Source organism: Eurosta solidaginis, chromosome 2 (assembly GCF_040869045.1).
Source record: "Eurosta solidaginis isolate ZX-2024a chromosome 2, ASM4086904v1, whole genome shotgun sequence".
NCBI lineage: Eukaryota > Metazoa > Arthropoda > Insecta > Diptera > Tephritidae > Eurosta > Eurosta solidaginis.
In genome coordinates, this window is record NC_090320.1 from 300,715,491 (window position 1) to 300,734,893 (window position 19,403).

At 35.8% G+C, this 19,403-nt stretch overlaps 1 long non-coding RNA gene across 1 annotated transcript; it reads left to right on the forward strand.

The window, feature by feature from the left end:
* The first annotated feature begins 18,405 nt into the window (after positions 1–18,405).
* On the forward strand, positions 18,406–18,986 carry LOC137242888 (uncharacterized). Its single transcript, XR_010950395.1, has 3 exons — positions 18,406–18,526; positions 18,596–18,757; positions 18,810–18,986. It is a non-coding gene; the product is annotated as an uncharacterized lncRNA (long non-coding RNA).
* Positions 18,987–19,403: the final 417 nt, after the last annotated feature.

Consider the following 19,403-nt stretch of genomic DNA (forward strand, 5'->3'; position numbering starts at 1 on the left):
CTCGAGGTAACTGCAACTTGTATTTTCTGAGACTAATTGCTATTGATAGATCTACAAAACTGCATTATTAAAGAAAAACTATTAAAAAAGTAAAAATTTCGAGATTTTCGTAAAACTTTTTCGCACTTTCGACGTTTTTAGAAAACGTGTTTGAGATTGGTTTGCACAGTTGCGGTTCATGGAAATTTTTCTTAAAATATATATAATAGATCTTAATTAATTAAATTTGCTACTGCTATTATCGTTTTCGCTGCTGTATGTGGTTTGTTGTTGCTATCGAAAAAATGCCTGAAGTTAGTGACAAACTTAATACTTGCACTAGACATAACTAATGTTAGAATAACACTTTAAGGAAACCCCTAGATTAGATTTATTGTGATATGCACGGCGACCATTGGTCTTTTGTGCCCTCATCTCCTTCACAGCACCTCATCCAAGCCCTTGATGAAGCCTAGTAGTTCGCTTGGCTTGAGAGATTTAATTCGGGAATGCTCTGGCCATGGTGGGCCCAAAAAGAAATGTTGTTCTTTCCCATTTTTAGTACTGGACAGCTGAACCCGCTTTATAGGGCAGATGGTCGCATGATCAGTTTGAAACAATCAGAGTTTTATAATGAAGATAAGGACGAGGATGTAAGGAAGGTAGAGTTAAAATAATAATAATAATAAGTATGCGATAGAAGGCATCAGCTAGATTTTTACAGCAAAGGTTGTGGAAAGTCAATGAGCTGCAAGTGGGATCAGCAGAGGATTCCGATTAGAGCAGAAGAGTGGAATAGCGTACGAAGCAGAGAGAGTAAAATAGTCCTACTGCAGTACTGAACAGTATTTATAATAATCCAGCATTTGGGATGTGTGATCGGCGGAAACTGTGCGCTTGGTTTGGTTGGTTTGAGCTGGTCAGATCACAAAAATAGGTTTAAAGAAATTCCTTGATAGGAGCTTTGGCTTGAGAAGCCCCCTCTCATATCAACTGGTATGAAAATAAAGACGCTTTGGGCACAATGTGGTGAGCCGAAGGTGATAAGCTCTTACGCCTTGAGATTGCGTTGCATTCCAAGATTATATGTTTCGCCATCTCTCCCATGGTATTCTGTTCTACAAATATCATTTTAAAACTTGAGTTTGAGAAATGGGCACAGTAGATCGGCTGTTTTGTTTTAAGAATTCTATAAGCATATTTCGTTTAATTAAAAAAAAAGGAATTAAACCTATTATCCTTATCTTGAATGGAAACCATTCCATTACCCGAAAACTCCCAGCCAATCTGTTTCAGACTAACTCTTAAGTCTGCCAATTTCTTCTAAAATTTATCATTGACTGTTGGATTTAATTATAAAAAATTGTTAATTTTCCAAGTTATCTTAAGACCTTTTTCTTGTTATTGTATATTACAGTAATCAACTTGTTATTGTTACTCATTCCAACTGTCGTTGTTAAATTTTTTCCAAACCATTTAATAATCTTGTTAGATACTAGTTCCCTCATTTCTTCATTAGCCCTTTCCTGGCAGCGAAGCATTAACAGAGAAAGTAATCGAAAAAATATAACGAAATTAAAACTTAAAGAATTCTTACTAAAAAGGGAATAACAGAAAAAGGAAAATGAGGAAAACAATATTATAAAAAATGTCGCAAAGAAATTAAAATGTCGCTCATAGGCGAACGAAAACATTTCATGGTAATGCAACTAATTGTAATGGCAACAGAAGTAAGGTCGTTTCGATGAAAATTGCATTTTAATTTCATAAGCTTGAGCAAAACAAGCAACAAAAAAAGAAAAATTAATTACTAAAATAAATGTAGGAAAAAAATGCGGAAAGATATCTCAAAAAAAAAAAAATAAAATAAAAAGAAAAGAAATGGGCACAGAATGCAAAGTTGCTGACTTTTATATAATTAATTACAATTTTGAGCTTTTACAAAAAAAAAAAAAACACATTTAAACATGAAGGCATCAGGCAAAAAGTAATTTGCACCAGCCATTCCACGTCTGCCTAATAAATTAGTATGAGGGGCGGGGCGTCGCAGCAAAATGGAGCAGCGAGCCAAAAGTGATGCTGGCCGCATAGAAGTCATTATGAGACAAACAAAAAAAGGACCTTCATAATTTCCAAAATAAAATGGCAACCCAAATGACATTAAACACGCAAACACACACTTACACATACAAATATACAATTAAATGACATAATGCAGTGTCACTTAAGTACACTGAAAGAAAAAGACTGTTAAAATCAACCGAAATACGGGTAAATTCAACCGAAATTTCTGTTAATTTTTATCCATCGCAACAAGAAGATGAATCAATTGCGCACAAGTCGTTGATTCGTAAGTAACCGTTTTAGTAGTCAAATGAACAAAAAAAGTTGTTGCGACAGCTTTGTACGAAAGTACCTATGTTTCCATATACATAAACAAATGTAAGGTGCGATAACCTCCGAAGAGACCTAAGGCCGAACTTCTCTTCCAATTTGCGTCGTGCTTCTCTTGATTTTCCCTACAACTTGGCCGGACGGGACCTACACGTTTTATGCCGACTCCGAGCGGCATCTGCAAAGCAGATGAGTTTTAACTGAGTGATTTTCATGGCAGAAGTACGCTCGGAGCGCTTAGCAAACACTGCCGAGGGGCGACCGCGCTTAGAAAAATTTTCTTCTAATTGAAAAACTTTATTTCTAAAATTTTGATGTTGCTTTGCACGCGGTGCGAACCAATGGCATACGGTGTGGCAGGCGCAGCATGCTACCATCACACCACTTTGGCACTTACTAACCGAACGTCAATTGGGCTACATCAAATATGATGGCACACATTAAATATTATACACTTTATGTGGCAGGCGCAGCATGCTACCATCACACCACTTTGGCACTTACTAACCGAACGTCAATTGGGCTACATCAAATATGATGGCACACATTAAATATTATACACTTTATGTGGCAGGCGCAGCATGCTACCATCACACCACTTTGGCACTTACTAACCGAACGTCAATTGGGCTACATCAAATATGATGGCACACATTAAATATTATACACTTTATTATTTTGTTTTATTAAACGCACTTTCACCAAATTTTATATTTTGTAATTTATTTAATTTATAGTTTTGAACTTCGCTTTGCAAATATTAATGAAATAGTAGTCACAAAACTGATTCTCAATTCTTTCAGTTGCAGCTCAGCTCATTCTCAATTTCTTCTCTCGCATGTAGTTGCCACACTTGATTGTTTCGAACAAAACTTGTAGTATAAATGTTTGACATAACATTTTAAATAGAGACCTTGTAAGTTATAGAAAAGTATAGAATCAAATCGCAGGAAGGTAATTCACCACTGGATTAACTTTACATGTAATTCGGCAAGTTTAATTTTCGTAACAATTTAAGTTGAAACGATTCCAAAACAACTCAAACTTTTATGTTGTCGGAAACATGAACATTAAAAAAGGATGTTTTTTATTATCTTATTAAATTCGTTCGAGTGAAAATTCGTAAAAACTTGAACAAAATGTTACTAACTTTGGAAAAATCGTTCATTCAAACAAAACTTGGACGTCGCTTGGACGAGAAGTTGCAAAATTGTACCCGATAGGTAGGTGTCCCGGTATCTCATAATTTTTGCACAGTAAATTTAAAGAAAATGATTTTTTCGTTTTGTATTGATAACTGAAAAACTAGTTTTTTGTTGTTTTCCCATTTTGTGTGGTTTTCGATTTGATGGTTTTCTTATTTTGGTGTTTTTTTAACAAGTGGCATCATCGTCATAAGTACAAAGTAGAGAGCGCAGTGAGCGTTCAATTCTCTTTGAAATTTGCTCATATATTGACAGTTGATCGCCGTTGAAATGACCTGTAAGATCAGTTGTGTTAACAGAAAAATCAGTTAGATTGACCAGGAATCTGTCAAGTTTACAGAATTTTGTTAACTTAAGAGCGACAATTTCTCTTCTGTTGAAATGACTAAACTAATTTGTTCGTTTGACAAAGAACTCGGTCGAATTAACCATAATTCGATCAATTTCACGGAATCTTCGTTAAGTCAAGAATAACAGAACCGATTTGTTAATTTTACTAGCGCCATTTCTTTCAGTGTAGTGGACACATAAATATTTGTATGTTTGTATGTAAACATGTTTGTATGAGCTCATAGTAAAGTACTTTCTACGAGGCAATTTGGTCATTAGTATTTTGCATAGGCAGCAACAACAGTGGACACAGAATGAATCGGATTAAAATAATTACGGCATAGAATTAAAATTGACACATATAAATAAATCTGTGTATTGCTGTATGTGTGGCTGAGTGTGTACACTATACTCTTATCTCTATTATTTGTCAGTTGGCCTGAAACGTGTAAATGTCATTTGGCCACTTGCCTAGCTGGCATTCACTCCGACTCATACATAAACAAGTTGAGAGAAGTATGAAGGGAAAGCTGCTACAAATTGTAATTAAATTAAAATGAAAATATACGCTGGATTAAATTAATTTTCATTTGAATATGCTGACCATTTTGTGCCAATGTTTATACACATACATACTTAGATACATTTCTACTTTATTATATTATTACATTGTTCATTAAGGTTATTTTCCAACCATTTTCCTTTCCATCTTAGTACATGCCCTTCTCACTACCATATTTGCATGCCGCTTCGAGTTTGTTACTTTTATTTATTTCCATGCTTAGTTAAATTTGTTGACCATACTTAAAAACATAATGCATAGCAAAATTTTCAGTTCTGTGCAATTTTTATGTTTGTTAATTCTTTATTTCAAGTATCCACTTAAAAACATGACAAGCATGCAAGGCTGTCCAATTCTTATGTGCATATACACAAACAACAAGGACGGCGCACAGTGTCGCAATCCCATATAAGCGCGGCCAAAAGTACTTATAGTACTGGACTTTCGCTGTCCAGTTCTTCGTGGTCCCTATTAACAGTAGATAAAAAAATCGTAAATATGATCAAAATTTGCCCTCTATAGTAGCAAAAAATGCAGCGATTTCAATAAAATTTGGTACATAAGTTTATACTAATCTGAAAAATCGTCATGCAAAATTCGGTAGAGATCGGACAAAAAACACACAAAATTAATTAAAGTTAACTTCTCTGCTTTGCAAAAGAGGCAGATAAGAGTCCACTTTTAGAAATATTTTTTGAAATGATGAAATGAATATAATAACCATAGTTTAACAAAGATTCGTAAAAAAATATATTCATGACCTATTTTCACTTTTGTCAGCTTCGCGACATTGTGCGGCGCACACATTGGGCTTTAGGACATTACACTACTAACTTAAGAACCGATGGTCATTTGCCGAATATTAATCCGGTACGTTCCAGAAAATAGCTCCACCATGCCGAACGTGACGAGCTTGGAAAACAGGATTCGTCACGGGCAGATGAGGTTGACATTTAGATTGGGGAAGCTAAAAATGGAGCTGGCAACCCCTTGGAACCTTTTAATTTTTCTTTTATTGCGTTTTCTCGTTGCTCCGAGTGATGGTTGAAATTTCATAGTGATTAGATCAAAGGCAAGTCCCTCGACCCGCGCGCCATCTAGCGGAAAGTGTTCTCCTTTCGTTTGTAAAGACTCCATGCCCTGAACTAAGTTTCAAGTTTCGAGCTCAATGAAAAGTTATTTAAAAAGCGAACGTAGGTTATCACACACATGATTTAGTATTGCATTTAAATGTAACTATAAACTATGCTCAAAGTGGCCTAAAGCCTGTAAGCTGTCGGTTAGTTAAATTAAGCTCGCAGGCGAAATTTAAAAAGTAGGACGTTTTTTGTTTTGATTTCACGAAAGTATATTCCCCTCATGCGAAATTGTTCTGAATTATGTTCCAAGACTTTAGCTGAAAATTAGAGAAGCATACGATATTCCAGATATGGAGAAATTCTGCACAGCAGCTTAATAAAAAATTCACTGGATTTTTTGCGACATCGATTTGCCGAACTACACAGAAAACTCAGAGGCAATAGAAATGTGTATGGAAAATATTTGTATTGTCCTGCTATGAAAATTATTACGGTCATCTTTTACTATGCGCCTCTCTTTTTGTTGGCTAACATGCATTGCTCTGCTTTTTCGGTTTAATACCCATACATATTTTGGGAACAAAATATTTAAGGGTTAAAATAGCACACAGATATTACATATGTACATACACAGGGCTATCGTAAAGCAGCTTCATCTACGCCATATTTGTTTGACTACTCCACCGTCCTGGCATAACCTGCAATGTCATCGTGCTTATGAATTTTTGTCTATGTATTTTATATTCTCTACGCTGCTTCCATATTTGTCTCCCCAAAAAATGAGTATGGTCATTCGGCATAAAATCCTTCACAACTCTGCATCCCGTTCTTCTTTGTTCACTTAGGTTTTCACAAATATACATAAATAATTACGTATGTAACGAGTTATGTTTGAATATGGGGGACAAGTCCTTTGGTCAAATTGTCAACCCCTAAATTGTAGACAAATTGTATTATTATCTATGCTTCTAAATACATGTGCATATATACATATGTGTAAGTATGATGAAATAATGAACAACGGTAAAATGTATGGAACACTTAAATGTGGCAACTTTATAAGTTCTGAAAGGAAGTAAAGTCACAATTGAATATGAATCCAAATAAATTTATTCAAGTGGGACTAAATTGTATATGAGACACAATTTTTAAACTGGCCAACTAAAATAGCTACCTTGTTTTTTAATGGGTCAAATAAATAACATTTTCCCTATACTATGTTTTTAAAAAGTTTCATACTTTGCACTTTCGTGAAGTCCCCCTGCTTGAAGTAAAAGCTTAAACTGATTGTCTGCTAGCTTTACTGAATCTCTGTCGCTTCACTCACACGACATGTAGTTGAACGCCGAATATTTTTTCGAAGCTCGAGGAAGCTTTCGAGTACACTACTGATCTTGATGTAGATCAAAATGGTAACCATGTTTGTGGTTTAAGCAGTTTTTGCCAACGCCCAATTCGGGACTTTTTCCTGGGGAACATTTCGAGATTGCTTTCCAGATCATTTCCGGGCTACATAGGAATCATTTTGGGACTATTTTGAAATCATTTCAGGAATGTTCTCGAAATTATTTCGAGATTTTTTTTTCGTGTTTTTATACTCAGTTGAGCAGAGCTCACAGAGTATATTAAGTTTGATTGCATAACGGTTGGTTGTACAGGTATAAAGGAATCGAGATAGATATAGACTTCCATATATCAAAATCATCAGGATCGAAAAAAAATTTGATTGAGCCATGTCCGTCCGTCCGTCCGCCCGTTAACACGATAACTTGAGTAAATTTTGAGGTATCTTGATGAAATTTGGTATGTAGGTTCCTGAGCACTCATCTCAGATTGCTATTTAAAATGAACGATATCGGACTGTAACCACGCCCACTTTTTCGATATCGAAAATTTCGAAAAACCGAAAAAGTGCAATAATTCATTACCAAAGACAGATAAAGCGATAAAATTTGGTAGGTGAGTTGAATTTATGACGTAGAATTGAAAATTAGTAAAATTTTGGACAATGGGCGTGGCACCGCCCACTTTTAAAAGAAGGTAATTTAAAAGTTTTGCAAGCTGTAATTTGGCAGTCGTTGAAGATATCATGATGAAATTTGGCAGGAACGTTACTCCTATTACTATATGTACGCTTCATAAAAATTAGCAAAATCAGAGAAGGACCACGCCCACTTTAAAAAAAAAAATTTTTTAAGTAAAATTTTAACAAAAAATTTAATATCTTTACAGTATATAAGTAAATTATGTCAACATTCAACTCCAGTAATGATATGGTGCAACAAAATACAAAAATAAAATAAAATTTCAAAATGGGCGTGGCTCCGCCCTTTTTCATTTAATTTGTCTAGGATACTTTTAATGCCATAAGTCGAACAAAAATTTACCAATCCTTTTGAAATTTGGTAGGGGCATAGATTTTATGACGTTAACTGTTTTCTGTGAAAATGGGCTAAATCGGTTTAAGCCACGCCCAGCAAAAATCGATATATCTTTACTAAACTCAGTTCACGTACTTATCTGAACTCACTTTGTATTGGTGTAAAAAAAGGCCGAAATCCGACTATGACCACGCCCACTTTTTCGATATCGAAAATTACGAAAAATGAAAAAAATGCCATAATTATATACCAAATACGAAAAAGGGATGAAACATGGTAAATGTATTGGTCTATTGACGCGAAATATAACTTTGGAAAAAACTTTGTAAAATGGTTGTGTAGGTGTCATATTAAGTAGAAGAAAATGAAAAGTTCTGCAGGGCGAAATAAAAAACCCTTGAAATCTTTGCAGGTATTACATATATAAATAAATTAGCGGTCTCCAACAGATGATGTTCTGGGTCACCCTGGTCCACATTTTGGTCGACATCTGGAAAACGCCTTCACATATACAACTAAGGGCCACTCCCTTTTAAACCCCTCATTAATACTTTTAATTTGATACCCATATCGTACAAACACATTCTAGAGTCACTCCTGGTCCACCTTTAAGGCGATATCTCGAAAAGGCGTCCACCTATAGAACTAAGCCCGCCCTTTTAAAACCCTCATTAATACCTTTGATTTGATACCCATATCGTACAAACATATTCTAGAGTCACCCCTGGTCCACCTTTATGGCGATATCTCGAAAAGGCGACCACCTATAGAACTAAGCCCCACGCCCTTTTAAAACCCTTATTAATACCTTTGATTTGATACCCATATCGTACAAACACATTCTAGAGTCACCCCTGGTCCACCTCTATGGCGATATTTCGAAACGGCGTCCACCTATAGAACTAAGGCCCACTCCCTTTTAAAATACTCATTAACACCTTTCGTTTGATACCCATATTGTACAAATGCATTCTAGAGTCACCCCTGGTCCACGTTTGTGGCGATATCTCGAAAAAGCGACCACCTATACAACTACCACCACTCCCTTTTAAAACCCTTATTAATACCTTTAATTTGATATCCATATCGTACAAACAAATTCTATGGTCACTCCTGGTCCACCTTTATGGCGATATCTCGAAACGGCGTCCACCTATGGAACTAAGGATCACTCCCTTTTAAAATACTCATTAACACCTTTCATTTGATGCACATGTCATACAAACACTTTCCAGGGTTTCCCTCGGTTCATTTTCCTACATGGTTATTTTCCCTTATGTTGTCACCATAGCTCTCAACTGAGTATGTAATGTTCGGTTACACCCGAACTTAACCTTCCTTACTTGTTTTTTTTAATTTTTTGGAATCATTTGAGGGCTCTATCTGTATTACTTCGGACCACTCCTGATAAATTCGGAATGTTGTTCGACATTAACACAGGAACATTTCAAAATTTTATTAAAGGTCATATAAGGGCTGTTTCAGGACCAATTTAACATTTGCCCCTATTACCGTTTACAACTCAACTCTGGTTGGGTTGAAATTTAGCAATTTGGTATTACAGATTACAACTCAACCTGTCAAAAACAAAAATTGTCAGTTGAGTTCTATAGTCTTACAACTTTTTGTGGCATTACCGTTTACAATCTTATGTTGGTGCAGTTGTCAAAGACGTCAGAATCTTACAACTGATTACTAGCAGTTGTCTCATACAATTTTGCAGTTGTTTTGAAATAGGTAACGTTTTACAAGACGGTTCACCACCTAATTTTTAACAAACATTTTCAAAGTTGGTATCAAAAGACACGTTTCGACCTCCGATTTTAGACTCCGAAAACAAAAATTAAAAAATTCTATCATATTCTGTCATATCATTTCGGTTCAAATTTTTATGAGGTTGTTGTATTTTGCCAGATTTGTTGTACATACTAATGCAGAAAGGCGTTGGATCCACCCAGGGTTATTTTTACGAATCGCGGCCGAAAGCCTCCAACGCAAAAAGATGTTCTGTGCAAAAAACTATGGATCGGGTGTCATATTTCGGACCCACTCGGGCCATTTTGTGGGTTTTTGTAAATATTTTTCGACAGAAATAAAATTTTTAATTTCCGCTTTCGAATCCTAAAAACGGAGATCGAAACATGTCTTTTGATACCACCTTTGATAACAGTTAAATGGTGCACGGTCTCATAAAACGTTACCGGAAAAAAAAAAAAAAAATTAAATCCGGTAGTTAAACCTTTTTAATCAAACAATAATCAACAATTTTGTACATATTTATAGAAAAAACAACGTTTAAACGAAGGATTGGGTTTTAATCCACTTCGCACAAATATGCTCCTCAATAATATCTAAAACCATTCCAACATCAAAATCATTTCCACAGCATTTTTGATAGCTGCCATCAGCAAGGAATCTGAGTATGGCGCATAATTTTAGAATAGGGGTAAAGCCCCTTGTTGTTGTTGTAGCAGTGCGGAAATGGTCCGTAATTGTGTTTAGTAATGAGCAAAATGCTTCCTTTCAAATCTGCAAAATAACTTCATTTGAAGCTCATCTTTTGTCACTTAAACATTTTCTAACTTGGTGCTTGGTAGTTTCAAGGGATTGTAATGATCACGCGAATGTTTTCCGTATTCGCGACATGTCAATCACGAACATTTTTGCCATTATAAAATATATTTCATATTATATAATATCTTGTAATAACAAAATCACTTTTGCAAATGCTTAAATTTTCGCAACAAATTGATCAGCTGTTCATTTATCTGTCAAATCATCACTTTCTTAGTTTAGCAACGCCAATTCAACTTCAATTGAAATAAGTTGTAATTCGTAATACCAAACAAGAGTTGTCTTAAAGTTGAGTTGTTTTAATTACAACCCAAATAAGTTGAGTTGTTAACCGTAATAGGGGCAATTGTTTTAATGATTTGTCGTCTTTTTTGGCAGTTTATTTTGGCTTCCGCAGTGTCAAGACCTACTTGAAAATCGGGAAAGAATTGATTTAGGAATCTATGTAATTTGTAAAGATCAGCTGGGTATCAACAAAGACAATCTTCGCCACTATATTTGAGTTGAGTTCGTAGTCTCTTGATAAAGTGTTTAGGGCAATGAGCAGCCTGATGTTAAAGTTCAAAGATGTTAGCCCCTTACAGTACCAGCTATGTTAGAATCGTGATCGTAGTTCAATGGAAGGCTGGTAATATTTCAGTTGCTAATTAATGTATCGCCGCTTTTGTGAGTTTAAATTTAAGAGAAGAGTCATACTTGAACATTCAGAGATCAGTTGTTTTCTTCAAGAATGAGGTATTTTGATAATTTATTCCTGCTTACTCCAAGTTGTAGACTTTATCGAACTATATAGAAAAATTTGCTCTCCATGTGGTCGCTCACAGTACTTTTCCATTGTGTATATAAATTTAATTAATAATTACAAATTCTTTAATCAGCTATGCAAACAAATTCTAATAACGGTATAAACTCATTATAAACCATTTACAACACAAATTTCTACTTCCGCCTACTCACAGAAAATCCAATTACGTTCACCTAAGCGATGATGTCACGTATTTCCAATGAATCCCAGCTGGATAATTTTTTCAATGCAAATTCAAATGCCAATAATGAAAATTCAATACTCTTGCTTATTAAGTTGAATACCCACACAACAAAAATGTTTGCCCTATTACGAGAACGAATATTTATTCATACTTACACCACACACTGCCACCTCTCGGTTGGGCTAATCTAAACCCCAGCTTCTTCTTCATCGGCGCAGAGCTAAGCAAACAACATAAAATGCGTTTAGAATTCCATAGTCGGTCAGAATATAGTCAATATCCAATCAAGCAACCACCCAAACCAGGACTTTTTTTTTCAATTCACGCCGCCCTGCCACCAACAACATCAGCATCATCATCAATATGTACTCACAATTGCTCCATCGCTGTTGACATTATGTGTGTTAGTATGTATGTTTGTATATAGGAGAAATTCTTCCTCCCACCTGCTGTGGCAAAATTAATCGTTAACGGTAAACATTTAGAAAAATTATTGAAAACATGAAATCTTTATGCAAACAACGCAGTGCAATGAGCAAAAGCTGTAATCGTTAAGCCAAAGTTCAAGGGAAGAACACATACAGAGGTGAAGAGATCTAGGGATTAAGAGCGTTAGATATGCCGTAATGTCGTTCTTGTATAGGAAATGCTGATTTGTTTGCCTTACGTCAAATTAAAAACACTTTGTTGATGGCCAGCTGGGGGTCCTTCGATGCCCAGGACATGCATATGGATCTGTATGTGTATATGCATATAGATTCTGTACAGTTATTGGTTGCGCGGGTGATGGATGGCAATTTTGTGTGCTCAGGATGAGAAATGAGACATTATCGATGGAATATTTTACATTATATTGTATGTGTTTGTGTGCCTGTGTGTGTGTATTTTTATGTTTTGAGAGATGATTGCAATGACTGGGAAAATATTCTGTTTGCTTAGGTGTAATATTGAACATTTTTATGGAAACATTGTTTGTGTATACGTATACAGCAGCGAACAAAAAAATAACAATGCCATTTAAGATCAACTTTCTTCAAATAACTTCTTTTTTTATTTTTAATATTTCAAGAAAAAAATGTTAAGAATTTTGTAGATGATACTAAGAAAATCAATCTTAAATAAATTCGAAAATGCGATCAAATTTTAAGAAAAATTTGAACTTTTTATACTCTCTGAATCTTTTTGAGTATGCAGTTTTGTAGCCCAATCAAGTTTGCTCTACTTTAAAAAATTTTTACGAATTTTGAGAGACCTAAACGTTGTACTTTGTTAGACTAAAGTTTAACTTCAACAAAAAACTCGAAATTTTAGTGAAATTTTCTCAAATAAAAATTTTTTTTCTTAAAAGTCGAAAATAAAAAAAGCAACGATTTTTTTCTTTGTATATGTTAAACAAGAACTTAAAGAAAATGAAATGCAAAAACTTTTTATATGGGTAAACACACACCAATAGAGTAAGTGATGATCTGGGGGCCTGAATAGTATAGAATAGACTCAATGAGCTCGGAAAGGAAGCGATTTGCTTGAAAGAAAAAAGGAAATTGGTAGGGAAGGCGAGAGAGTCTTCAATATATGAAGGAGTATCAAAAATTTGCAAACACTTGGCAGCCGTACTTAGTCGACCCAACTGACAATAAGATGGAGCGCTTGGCATGGATCCGTACAGTGGAAGGAGGTCGAAGGCAGTTCGCTGACAAGTAAAGAAGCTCCGGAAGGAGAATATAAAATGGTTGACAAGCTCAAGGCAGGTGAAGACGAGAATGTAATTTAACCAGTTATTTTGAAAAGAGCTAACTTTGTAGCTTCATTTCTTTCCAGGAATATGATCGTAGTAACGAATCAGTCCTTGACTGTGGCACTATTAGATCACAGCAACCACATTGGAGTAGATGTCTACCGATATGTGGAAATCTACTTTTAGCTTCATCATCAAAAAATTAAGACGTGCAAGAATAACCCGTTCTTTGTTTTAGACTTCCACGATAGCAAAGGCAGTCTAAGGAAGACAGGTGATACGTTTAACCTGTTGCAGCGTCAAAACCTGAATACTTCCAATATCTCTACCTACGGAGGAGTGTCAGCACCAATTTTTTCAAATAAATAAGAAGGCGGAGTTTATGTTGTAAACGGAGCCGTGGCAGGGGCAGTATTTATCCGCGCTTCAGAAAGAAAAGACTGAATGAAGTTGAAGGGGAAGTACAAATTCCGCCTCTAGCACAATTTTTTCTCAACCACAGCATTTTCACTGGGCTCTAAACAATACTTTGAGTGTCTACTATCTAATTTCGCGGAAAGTTACTTCAAAATCGTTTGCTAAATCGGTCATCTATATATATAAAAAGAAGTGTACATTTTGATTGTCACTCCATAACTCGAGAACGGATAGAAAGATTGCCATGAAATTTTAGGAAAGATACAGGAAAGAGAGGTGATGGTTAGTTGATTTTGAAATCCCAAATCGGTTTAGCCATTCTTGAGTTATGATTTTTTTTAGAAAAAATTCAAAATTTGAAAATTTGGTATATAAATTTGCCTATATTAATATTTACGATCCTTTTTTCCGGGAAGTTAACCAGAGACGGACCGGGACTGAGACTCGGAGTGGGACTGGGACTGGAACAAAATACATACCACCCTCTGGGACAGGCAATAAGGGATGAAGAAGAATGATAAGAAGGTGAGAGAAGAGAAAAGAGAGAAGTAGAAGGATACTGAGAAAGAAAAAGAATGAGACGAATATGGAGATAGATGAAGCGAAAAAGACGGAAGGAGGAGTGAATAAAAGGATCAGGAAAAAGTGAAGAGGGGTGGGGGAGGGCAGAGTTAGACGGAAAAAGCTTATTAAAAAATGCAGATAGGTCAAATTTAGGGCAGAACAACGTCTGCCAGGTCTGCTGGTTTAATATAAATTTTCTGAATATTTCAATTTGTGCGTCACCTAGTGGAATTTTTATCTCATGTTGCCTTTTCGGGAAGTTCAGATACCTGAAAATTCAAAATTATATCACACGATTGCATAGAGTTTGAACGAATTTTCAAAATACCTCGATTCCACCTAGCGGAATTTGTGCAATATTTTCGAGCTAAAGACTCTATCTCAAAGATGCAAAACGCCAGCGGAGCTTCGAACACAAGCTCAACATTTTTTTAGTAGTACATATGTGGAGAATAGCGAAACAAGTTTATAAACAGAATTCGGGCATGAAATGTTTACTGCTTAAAGTCCAAGCAAAAACTGATAGACTGCTTGTTTCGAAGCTTTCAAAGCCAACTTTGCTCTAGCTGAACTGAAAAATATTTAAAATTTGTTAGCAAGATTTAAGTCGCAAAAACTTAAAACGCATTAACTTCTGGCTAGACTATCCGCTTGCTCTGTAGGGTGCACCCCTTTGTGCGGCCAGATAGCCAAGCTAGCCAATCTATAAAAAATGCTCTGCCGTAAGCATATGATTTATTTTGAGATCTTGAGGTCGTAGGCCTTTTCCTGTTCCCCAGCTTATTATGAACAGTAAAATAAGTCCATTTAAGGAAGTAGTGCTCGAATTATTAATTTTCTTTTTACGCACTCAAAACAATTAAAGTTTTTGTCCATTACATAATTATATCAACAATGACTCAAATTAATTTGCAAAAGTAGTTTTTTGCACAAGAGTTATGGTAGCCTTTTGTTCTCAATAATTTTTTTTGCTTGAATGCTCTGCCTTGTACTTTGTTGTTGTAAAAGAATAGCACAATCATAACGCACCCATTCTAACCCTTTGTTCCACAAACAAACAAACAACAATAAATAAGCATGAAAAATAACAAAACAGATGCTTTCATAAAACATAAAACAACCAGAACCTTGACTAATGATGTGGCAACAAGCAAAAAGGGTAAGCGTACATACAACAAAGGAGCAACAACAATCATAAATTATAAAACAAAAAAAAAACAAAAAAACAGCAGTAGCAACAATGCGAAAAACATTAAAAATAATAAAGATAATGTAAAAGTCAAGTCATAACTGGTACGATACAAATTGCTACCTTTTGTGTGTATGAAGCGAGCATCTTCCAATGCAGACATACAAACGCACACAGTCTCATACTGAAATGTATACAAGATCCCAGCAAACATTTCGAAGCGAGTTTTCGGTGAGCGACGTTTTTTTTTTGTAAATGTACTTTTAAATAAATCCCACGAGAGCAACCATGAAACGCGACTCTTGTCTACTAAAAACGAGGACTTAGCCACGAAGCACAAAAAGGCTCTTTTAGGGAGTAGCCATTCTCTAGTTTAATCATATACTGGAAATTTTTGCTAATATTGAGTTGCATTTTTAATGCGGAGGCGACTTCCCTTCCAACAACCATAAGTGCTTGAGCATGCCGAAGGTTGGCGAACTTTTATTTATGTTGATTGGGATAAAATCAGCAAATTAGTATTAGGGTGGGTCAATTTTATTGAAGTGAATTTTTTTTTAATACATTAATTCGTACATATGGCCGTATAGAATTTATCGTATTTTTTGCCTTTGTCCGCTGTAAGTCTAAGTTGAAGTATTTGTACTCATTCACGATACAATTAGCGTAATTCCGTCGACATATGTACATATGAAAATCTGCTGTTCTCTCTGCAAACTAGTATCAATACGTAATGAGAATATAGCAGGAACCCATTTTAATAGTTTTTTTTTGTTTTTTTTTTTTGTTGTTTCGAAAAGTTCGGGCCTAAAAATTTTTCTAGGTGAAAGTTTATGGGACCCCGGGAATATCCATAGCATTTTCATGATGCATTTTTTTTATTTTTCGGACTTTTTTCAAAAATTCAAAAATAACAGTAAATTCTGGACTTTTATTTTGTAAGTTCGAAAATAAAAGTTAAATCCGGACTTTTATTTTTTAAAGACAAATAAAAGTTCGTGCCTATAACTGTGGAACGGATTGTCAATATGAAACGATTTTTTACCAATAGATTTCTCTAAATGTTTAGATTTGAAACCTTTATGGTCATTTGAAAGGGTTTCTTGCTAATATAAGAAATTTTTCATAGACAAAATGGTCCAATTGAGATATTGTTTGAAATTTGATACACCGCCTTCTGACAAAACAAGACAGATTCTGTATGAAAAAAAAAAAAATTGTTTCATTTGGATGAGCAATTCCATAGTTATAGGGCCGGAATTGTACTCGGTCCTTAAAAAGTAAAAGTCCTGATTTAAATTTTGTTTCCGGACTGAAAAAATAAAAGTCCGTGTTTAATAATTTTTTTTCGGACTGGAAAATTAAAAGTTCGGAAATAATATTTTCTGACGGACTTTTATAATAAAAGGAATAACAGTTTGGGTCCCTGGAATATAGCCGAACTCAATCTTCAACTGTGTCGCTCATCCTAATACACATTCTCATAATGCATGAAGTCCGGCCAATTACATCCAAATGAGTTAATATATAAACCAGCATTAAAAGTGAAAACAATGTTAGCTTAGAAATTAAACGGAGAATAACTTTTGCACACATGTGATTCTTTGGACTGAGTAGGGAATCGAAAATTAAGATACTTTCTCGGCGAAAAAAAATCACGCTCTACAAGTCATACATCATACTTATCCTGCTGTATGTCTAGAGAGAAAAGTCCTTTGGATGGTTTACGGTCTTGCTCTTGATGCCGACGGCGAGTATCAAATGAGGTTTAATTTTGAGCCGTATCAGATTTCGCAAATATGAAGATAATGCGGCGAACAAAAGTCAAAAACTTTGGGAATGTAATGCGAATGTGCGGAGACGCTCCTGCCAATAAATTATTTCAATCAGCACCATAATTTGGAAGCAGAGGCAAGAAAAAAACCGCCAGTGAGTTGAGAGAGGTAGGTGGAGTTAGACTTGACCTCTCTTGGTGCTCCCAATTGGCTCATTTATCGCTTGTTACGAAACGGCCCAAATCGCGTAGGCGGTTAAGTACCAATTAATGCTGATGATGAAGACTAGTGTCTGCATCTCATAAAGTAGTACAAATGATAGACAATCGGTTGAGAGGTTTGCCTAATCACAGCTTATGGGTGGCCTCTTTAGAAAAAGCTTTAATAAAGCCTTCACATTTTGAAAACTTCCAACATCCCATATCGAACTTAAGGCTTTTAGTCTGTGCCTATGTGTGGTCTGGTACCTATGAAGTAGTAGTAGTGGTTGTTGTTGTTATAGCAGTTCTTCGCCCCATCAAATAGGTGCGACCATAATGAGAGGGGTGTTGGAGGCGTTGGTTCTACAATAAAGTTGAAGATATGGTTGGTGTCATGTGGGGACACGTTACAAGCAGGACATATGTTTTGTATGTCGGGGTTGATTCTGGATAGGTAAGAGTTTAATCTGTTACAGTATCCAGATCGAAGTTGAGCTAGAGTGACTCACGCTTCTCTAGGGAGTGTGCGTTCCTCTTATGCAAGCTTTGGTTATTGTTCTTTAAGTACAGGATTCACCGTGCAATTCCTGGCATAGAGGTCCGACGCCTGTTTGTGGAGTTCACTGAAGACATGCTTGTGTTTTTGGCTTCATACGGCTCTGTTCTCAGGTGCCGTATTTCCTCATAATGCTTACGGAGATGACTCCTTATGCCCCTGGGCGGTGTTGGCTCATCAATCAGATGTTTGTTGGGATGCCCAGGTTTCTGGGTATTCAACAGGAACTGTTTGGTTAGCATTTCATTTCCCTCCCTAATTGGTAGTATTCTCGCCTCATTATGTAGGTGGTATTCTGGGGACATAAGAAGACAACACGTGGCGGTTCTGATGGCAGTATTTTGATAGGCTTGTAGCTTCTTCCAGTGAGTAGTCTTTAGGCTTGGCATGCTCACCGAAATGTAGATCCTTATGAAGTAGTTCTTAGAGAACAATGAAGAAATAGAACAACTCTCGAGTCTGTCTCACGGTATCCCATTCACTACACTATCCGAAAAAGTTTCGACGCACCCTAATATGTACTCAGCCACACACACTCTCTTCAACTGGCCTTACAATAATGACAAATTGTCTAATTCACTTAGTGTACGAGTGCAAGTGAGTGCATTTTTTAACAATGAAAATCATATGTCATCATTATTAACACCAAAATGATTTCATTTTCAGCTACAATGCGCACATATGTCAGCAATACTACAGCAGGATGGATGAATGGAAGTCGCGCCAAGGACACCGCGCGTACACAGCAGGCAGCCCAAAAGTTATGAAAGAGGGGAGGGCATTCAAAAAAGTTAAGCGGATAATTTCTAAATAATATCATAATCATAAGTGAGTGGCAGTAGCAACAACAACAACAATAACAAGTTAAGTGATTTTGTAGTAACCACCTTACAACATTATCAGAACGCACAACGCAACAACAACATCGTGACGACCAGCAGAAATACAGCGTAGCAACCCTTAAACAGGGTGAGGTTGGGAGCAATCAAAAGAAGTCAACCTGCCGTTTGCGTCTGAAATTTCGCACTTGGCATAAATGGAATTTTCATTTGTTTAAAATAAGGCAAGTAGAAAAGTGGAAAAAACAAACAAATGTCAAATCGTTGTTGATTTTATTTCGATTTGCGTATTTTTGTTTGTTTGTAATTTTTGTTGTTGTTGTTACTGTTCTTGCGACATAAATCCCTGCGCATATTATTAAAATAATGAAATTTTAAAATTCCGCACATCAAAAACAATTTTGATGAGTTGTTCAACTGCCAACCACCTTTCTTTCCAACACCCCACATCCGCCTCGTACACCAACAACAACAACAATATATTGAGTTGTACTTTGTCATATGCTTCCTTTCTGCCAGTTGTTGTGTTGACCTTTTTGTTTTTCTTGCTTGAGTTTTTTCCTGTTGTTGTTGTTGTAGCCGGTCCTAAAACAAAGCAATTGGAAAATTATACACTTGTACGCCGAAAAGTATGC